At 39.1% G+C, this 7,845-nt stretch overlaps 1 protein-coding gene across 7 annotated transcripts in view; it reads right to left on the bottom strand.

Annotated features, from left to right (window-relative positions):
- The window catches only part of rnf220a (ring finger protein 220a), a 112,481-nt gene extending 108,209 nt beyond the window's left edge, over positions 1 to 4,272 (bottom strand). For 4 of the 7 annotated variants that reach the window (XM_060874041.1, XM_060874042.1, XM_060874048.1 and 1 more), the window contains exon 1: positions 4,053 to 4,271. The gene's annotated coding sequence lies outside the window, so the exon portion shown is untranslated. Of the gene's footprint in view, positions 1 to 4,052 lie in introns of all 7 variants that reach the window. The other 3 variants (XM_060874046.1, XM_060874047.1, XM_060874045.1) reach the window with 2 other exon arrangements.
- Between the last annotated feature and the right edge of the window lie 3,573 nt (positions 4,273 to 7,845).

Raw genomic sequence — 7,845 nt, 5'->3', positions numbered from 1 at the left:
GAACGAATCCACAAACCAAAAGACAGGAAATGTTTATGGATAGAAATCCCTGTTCTGCATTTGCACTAAAGTTGTTTAAAGAAGTATTTATTTGCCTGTAAATATGGACAGCAGTTACGAAGTGAAGTAAAAAAAAAAAAAAAGGAACTATTCATACACGTATTCAGTTAGTGGGGAAAATACGCTTGTATTTTAGATTTCTAGTTTTTCTTGCGTTTTCTAAGAAACGAATTCTATAATCAATCAATAGATAATCACCATCATCATCATCATCATCATCATCATCATCATCATCATCATTATTATTATTATTATTATTATTATTATTATTACTACTACTACTAAAAAATAATACACATGGATATCCAACAAAATTTTTAATTGCATTAAATCATTTGAAATCGTTTCTATAAATTGCATAATAAATAAAATGAAAAAAAAAAATCAATAATGAAAGTATTTGCCAGGACTAAAGCATGAGAATGAGTGCAGTACAGACGCCCGTTGTAAGCAAACAAAGTGCTCTTCAGCACCATAAAATCTGAAATGTTCCGCTTGGCAAAGAAATGAAAAGCTACACGGATCAGGCGTGTCTGTGAGCTCCAAAATAATAAGAGACAAATTAGGGCGAGTTCTAGGCTGTGTCCCAAACCGCACATTACCTTACTAAATAGTATTCAGCACCAGCGCAGACCCATGACAACACGGTGTACTAATTTGGCCTCTGATTTTTTTTGTACCCTTGTCCTAATAATTTTTGTGTACAATTTTTTTTTTTTACAAACTATTTTATTGGGTTTGGTATAATGTTCTGTGCGAGTTTTATTAATGCATTAAAAATCAGGTGAGATGAGTGTGACTCTAACATCCGACTGCACACTCGGGTGTAAATATTTTTAGTTAATTTGAGATGTTTTAAATAAACTCTTCTGAGGCTGTTGGTGTACTCTGCCCAAATGACAATGATTTGTAGGAAATGAATTGTAATCATGTCACCATCTGGAAATGCAAACTGCATCCACTTCTGCTGCGTGATTATTACCGCAGGAAAACACGCACACATACATGCGGCTGTAAGACTCGGTGCTGTTGTCTTGTCTGCGTTTAATATATGAGAGAAAAACCAAGCCGCGTTTATCGATGAGAACTAATGAAGCCGGTACATTTGAGTAATCTGCGCTTAATTTACTTTCCGCTACAGATGGATTTGTCTTTGTCACTCCTGCACCAAGTCTATAATATATTCGTGCAGGGATTCCTACACTTCTCTGCTTTATTGTTTGCTCTTTTTCATCCTGTGTGAACAGAAATGGATGCTCTTCATTACGCCATTTTTTTCCCCTTTTTTCTTTTATTCTTTCTTTCTTTCTGGTTTTTTTTTTTTTTAAATCCCACAAATCCAGATTAAAATAAACTCGACGCATCGATCGAGACACTGGAACCGGCATTTATTTTACTTCAGTTCGCACTCAGGATCAATGCAAACAAAAAAAAAAAAAGAAAGAGGCTGAAAATCCTAACGCGCATAAATAAACTTTTCAGAACCCCCAAACACCCCACCACCACCACCCCCAACCCCCAGTATTTTCAGTATGTCAAAAATAACATCAAAACAAAATCACAAAACGACGGAATTAAAATTACGCGCACAGTTTAATATGCGTTGGGTGGGAAAAAAATAAAAAAGCAAAAAAAATAAACACGGGTTTACAAGGAACTTGTCTATTTTGTCTCTTAAACCAAAGTTCTTTTTGGCCAGTATCCTATAATTGCGTTATTTCGGTGATTCTTGTACCGATTGCGCATGTGCCAATTGAATTGCAATTAATAATGCGCAGACTTCACGCATTAAAATAAAAAAATAAATGAAAAAAAAAATTGATTGTGCATTATTCTCCAAGGCAAAGTTCATCTTCCAATATTTATCACATAATTCAGCTCTGACCAGTGCGGCAAGTGTCAATAAACACATTAATCTTGCAGTGTCATAATTTCATTATTCAATTAATCTGAGATTAAACAGCCAACAGGACGTGCAGGATGGCGGGGAAATATTGAAGCGACGTGATTCTGTATGGTCTATAAACATTTCCATGCGGATCATTAAGATTTATGAAGCGCACCACAAACAGAAATTACAAGAAGGGGAGAAAATGATGTGGCAAGGAATTGTTGCGAACATTATTAAATCACACAAGATAAGTAAACAAGAAAGATGTTAGAATGATTAAAAAAAAAAAAAAAAAAAAGAAACAGAAATAAATAGTAAACGTGTGTGTTTTTAAACAGGTTTTATATGCCTTATTTGAATGCATGCATGCATTACAAATATAGTTATAATATATTTACATTTAATAAATAATCACATAATATGCAATAGAGAATATCTATAATCAAATACATTGTCCTTCTTTTGTTTGTTTGTGATCTATTATTAAGTCTTTGTGTGTGTTGAGAGATCATTAATAAACTTCATTGATATGCAGTTGTCTATAAAATGAAAAATATGCAGGCTACTTGGATGAAAAAATAATCAACTTGTAGTTTATATTCCTTGTTATGTACTTCAAAAAACTTTGAAAAGAATTTGTTCTTTTTTATACATTAATAATAACAAGAAATAAAACTCCATTGTATCGCCCTTTGACCACGCACAGGCCCATTTAAATCTGTATACTTTGTTGTACTGATATATTAAATCCCATAATCACTTTGAAAATAACTGATAAAAGCATTTTAAAATCCTACAGCAATTTTACTGTGAATTTAGACCCGAGTAGGAGATTTAGTCTCTGTGCGTGGATCTGCTATGAGAAACTGATCACAAAGAGGGAAAGCGTGTATTTTGTTGTTTTCATTTTTTGGTGAACAGGATGTAAAAGCTAGTAATTATCCTGTTTATTTAAACAGGTGTTTCCTGACGCTGGCAAGCACTTGACTTGGTTTTCCGTGTAGTTTATTTGCGCTAAACTTACTGTACTAATAAAGCGCGCATCCAAACGTAAGAATCCGTTACAGGGTGAAGTTAGGGAAGTTAAAAGTGTGTGTGTGTGTGTGTGTGTGTGTGTGTGTGTGTGTGTGTGTGTACGCGCGCGCGCCCGTTGTGGCGCTAAGACTTAGGGTGTAAAATTAGTTATTTAATTATTTAAATCGTTTTTGTTGTGCGCCTTAATGACCTTAAAGGTAAAGTAAGTAATAATAAAAAAATAAAAAATCACTTCCGCTAACGTCTACTAGCTCTGATCAAGTGGCTCTGAGCGTTTTTTCTGAATAATTATAGAGATTAGGACTGTTAAACATTACAAGACTGTATACTGATGTGTTAGTGCGTGTGCGCGCAAGCAAGCGTGGTTTTGTATTAAAGAGTACCAAAGCAAAAACCCAAAAGTCCATGCGTCTGCCAGCGCAGATGACTTACTTGTTAGCAGCTAGTGTCTGGGTTTCAAAGTGGAAAAAAAATACATTTTATTTCGCATGGGTTTTTGAATAACTTGGGATGATAAATTGCTCTCTTTGGTACCTTCTGTATTTGTGTATCTGAACATTACATGCTACATATAGATGAGTAAAGTTATTCTATGCTGAGAACAGTTCATGGTCGAAGAGGCCATGCAGGTGTTGCTCAATTTTTGTTCTTTCAAAAAAAAAAAAAAAAAGAAAAAGAAAAAAACAAACAAACAAAAAAACCTAAACTCACTCCATCTATATAAATATATTATGTTTAACTGTCACAGTAAACCAGGGATTGGTCCTTACCTAAGGACATTGATTAAAATCTAATCAAGGACATAAGCGAGTTTCTGTGCGTAAAATAACGTCCGATAAAATACAGATGTTGGTTATAAAACCAATTAAGACATCTCTTAATACTCGGAGCTGTATACTAACTTCTTAGTCAATGCTCCACACAGACACGCGACACTTCTCTGAGAATTACACGCACACACACACACCACACACACACACACACACACACACACACACCGCAAGATCGGCAAAACAATCCGTGTCGAGGGCAAAACATTTCTATCAAAGCATTTAGAAGCACTTACGGTGTATAAAGTAATTCCTTGGCAGGTCCTGGGCGTCCTTTTATCCCGCACAAGCGAAACTTTTTTTTCCGTGGTCCGTGCCAGGCGCAGAGAGAGCCGAGGAGCATGCGAGGAAAAAGTTTGTAGCGCGCACACACAGCCAAGACGACCGCCGTGTGAGGTCGAGTTTTCCCGGGTAGTATCAGTTGCACGTATCGATGAGGGGGTAAACTGCACGGACACACAGAGACGGAGAGAGAGAGAGAGAGAGAGAGAGAGAGAGAGAGAGAGAGAGAGAGGTGGATGTGTTAACGGTCCTGGCGCGCTGTGTCGGAGGTGCAGTGCTGCCGCTCAGCGCCCGATCCGCTCACTGACTGACCTGCTTCTCCTCTTCTCTCAACACTCCCCCCATCAGACCGACCCCCCTTCCTTCCTTTCACCGTGTTCCCCGAGGGGATTTCGGGCCCGTTTGGGGGCGAATTAGGTTCTCACTGAAACCTCGACGCTGAAGACACTATGTGTGAAATAAAGTCCGGGAAGAAATTAAAGTGCGCAATGGCGCGCGGAGCGCATGTGGACGCGGGTAAGTGTGCTTCAAAGCTAGTGTGCGCCAGTGCAGCGCGTGGGCCGAGCATCTACACTTCGACACACTGGAGACTTTGGTTTTTGTCTTGTAAATAACTCGTTATAAATCGTTATCATTGCTGTTTATTTGACCACTTGCACATGAGCTAGACGCGAAAATTACTTGGTTGAATAATCATCTGCAAAACTGGATAGAAATGTATACTGTAAGAACTAAATAAGCGCTTCATTTGTTGTTGTTGTTGTTGTTGTTTTATTAAGCTGTCATTTCTGAATTTGCATCCTAATGTTGAGATTTTATTAGGAACTCCTCTCACTGAATCACATGGATGTGCTGTGCAAGACATTTGCATTCATAAATCCTGCAGGATATAACTACAAATCTGATGTAATTAATAAATTCTTCATTAAAAAAAAAAAACAAAAAAAACAACAACAACAACAACAACAAAACACTATGGTCAACCAAAAGAGCTGAGCCTGATTCGGCTCATTATACTTTCCCCTGTATGAAAGCAAGAAGTCCAAATAAGATGTCAAAAACATTTAGCCATCTACGTTGCTGTTTTATTTTGACACGCTGTTTAGTACACTAGTGTGGATTGGGATGAGGGAGTTTCCTAAATGAACTCTCCTCATCAATCTCATCCACCTGCTGGAAACAGGTTGAACTACACTGCAGTTTAGTCACAGTCAAAGCATGAAACTTACCATGTAACCTAATTATGGGTTTGGCCTTTAATAAACCTCTTTACACAGGTGAAATTGATCTGCTGGCAGGAATTTTTGCACATGGTGATGGTAAAATGCTGCAGATACACACATGCATCTAACCATTAGCACTCTGTTGTGTTGTTAATGCCCTCGGCTGGAGCACAAAAAGGAAAAAGGCCATCCACGACTCAGGTCCCTTTCCATTCAAAATCAAATTTCAGGCCTCAGTCTCTTAAACATTGTTTCTAAATGGACTGGTGAGGGCTGGCAGGCTGGTCCTTTTACCGAGGCTTAAGCAGACATATTCTCTTTCTCCCTCTCTCTCATTTGATTTAGAACATTTTTACATTCTCTCAGGACTCTATCAGATAACAAACACGTTAAGATGGCTCCATTACAAGCAAGGTAAGAGCTCTGGAGATCTAAAGTTGAGGTGCAGTAGCTGGAGGGACTCATTCATCTGCAAATAGTCTCTTCTCACTTCACCATTCATGTGCTAACAGCTCATTAGTACGATGTAGTGTCATAGGGATTCAAGGTAATATAACCATGAAACAAAGTATGATCATTCGTTTGATGTCATTTTCTATTGGAATGAAGTGTTTTCTTATCTTTTGCAGGTTGGGAGAATTTTCACCAAGTTATGTATATCCTATTGGGCTGGACAATAAAATTTGAGCTTTCTGCTGTTACACACACACATATATATATATGTGTGTGTGTGTGTGTGTGTGTGTGTGTGTGTGTGTGTGTGTGTGTGTGTGTGTGTGTGTGTGTGTGTGTGTGTGTAATTTTTTTTAAAGGTTTGACCTTGTTTATAGTGAATTGGACATGAGTGCAGCATTCTGTAAAACAGTCCATCAAACCTGACAACCCTTTTAAAGTTGATAAACATGTTATCCTTCTTGTATCAAGCAACACCCACCCATGAATGTCTGTTTCCACACTTAACACCAGCACAAAAGCGACTAAAAGCCATCAAAATCTCCAGCACTCAAAAGAGTCACATGCCATCATTTTATTTGACTCCCTGAAATGTCCTGATAATGAAGGGTCACACAGTAATTGAGCAAGACATTGTTTAGAAGTAGTTGGCACCTTTAATAACAGAGACATTATTCCAACCCATCACTCGTGTCTTAATTATTACTTTTGCAGCTCCCGGGCCCAGAGGAGTCAGAGAAAAAAATGGCCCCTGTGATACAGCAGTGCTGGGGGGATGACGAATGTCTCTTTATTATTGTCTGTCAGATGCATGTCTCGCACGGCTATTCATTTCTGTCACTTAGCGGTGGAAGCGTACAGGGTGGTATGATGTGTTAAATGAAATGGTGTATTCCTCTGTACCCTGCACAGAAGAATAAAATCACTATTTGACCATAGTGGAAATGTTAGTGTGACCAAGTCCTGGAGTGTGTAGTCGATGTGATGGGATTTGGCATCAAAAAATCTTGATGGATACTTAAATGAAACATTTCCGTTTAACAGCTGAAAAGGAAAGCGCAAAAGTCAGGAGAAATGGATGGAGTCTGTGTAACAGAGTGGGAGAGAGAAAGATTTAATGAGTATGTCCAAGTGGGAGACTCTATTGTGACTCATTTACTTGTACTTTCTCTCTCTGGCTCTCTTTTCTCGCTTTCTGTCTCTCCCTCCCGCCACCTGTCTGATGTGATAGTGCACTTTAGAGGCCGCCTTACATTAAAGGAACCCCGGCCCAGCGTGTGAGCTGCATGGGGCAGATCGCCCTCCTCCGCTGAAATTACATTAAGGGCTTCCCGTCTTATCTTAGTCTCAGACCCAAAGACACACAGCGTTCCCAGCAGCACGCCAAGGTCTGCTGCACCATCCAGCTGTGTGTGTCTGCCTGAGCAGGGGGGCTCAGAATAGAACACACAGAATGGAGAGAGAAAGTGAGCAGAGAAGAAGCCATCTCTAAGTGAGGCAGTGCAACATGATCAAACAGCAAGAAGTGGAAGGGGCTCTAAAAATGGCAGAATCTTGCCAGACACCCCACCACCCCGACTACACACACACACACGCGTGCGCGCGCGCACACACCAAGCTTTCATATATAACTAAAGTGTGTGTGTGTTACAGTCCAGCCAAGGGGGGCCATGCTGTTTGAGGAGCAATGGTTTCATTTCCTCGCCATGGTGGTCTACCGGGCACCTCTCTTCTTCCTCCTCTCTATGAAAGAATTGCGATCACAGAAGGGTGGGCGGAGACTGATCAGCAGAACATCCAATCAGGAGTCAGAACCAGGATATGGCTTTATAACTCCCATACATAAAATCAATGATTTGTTTAATATAGACAGAGCTCATAAATGTGTTAATTTCCAGTGACGGCCTACAAATCTACAGGGCCTTGTTATCCTATTTGCTGCTTCATTAGATGGGAAATGATTGAGGGAATATTGTTAAAAAAATTTAACCGTAGCTTTGTTGGTGTGGGGTTAATGGATGAATGAGGCTTCCTTCCATCTCATATCTCCTATTCTCACATTATGAAATTA

The sequence above is a fragment of the Tachysurus vachellii genome, chromosome 7 (assembly GCF_030014155.1).
Source record: "Tachysurus vachellii isolate PV-2020 chromosome 7, HZAU_Pvac_v1, whole genome shotgun sequence".
Classification (NCBI taxonomy): domain Eukaryota; kingdom Metazoa; phylum Chordata; class Actinopteri; order Siluriformes; family Bagridae; genus Tachysurus; species Tachysurus vachellii.
The sequence above is the reverse complement of the archived record's forward strand: the minus strand, read 5'-3'. Positions and strand labels throughout refer to the sequence as shown.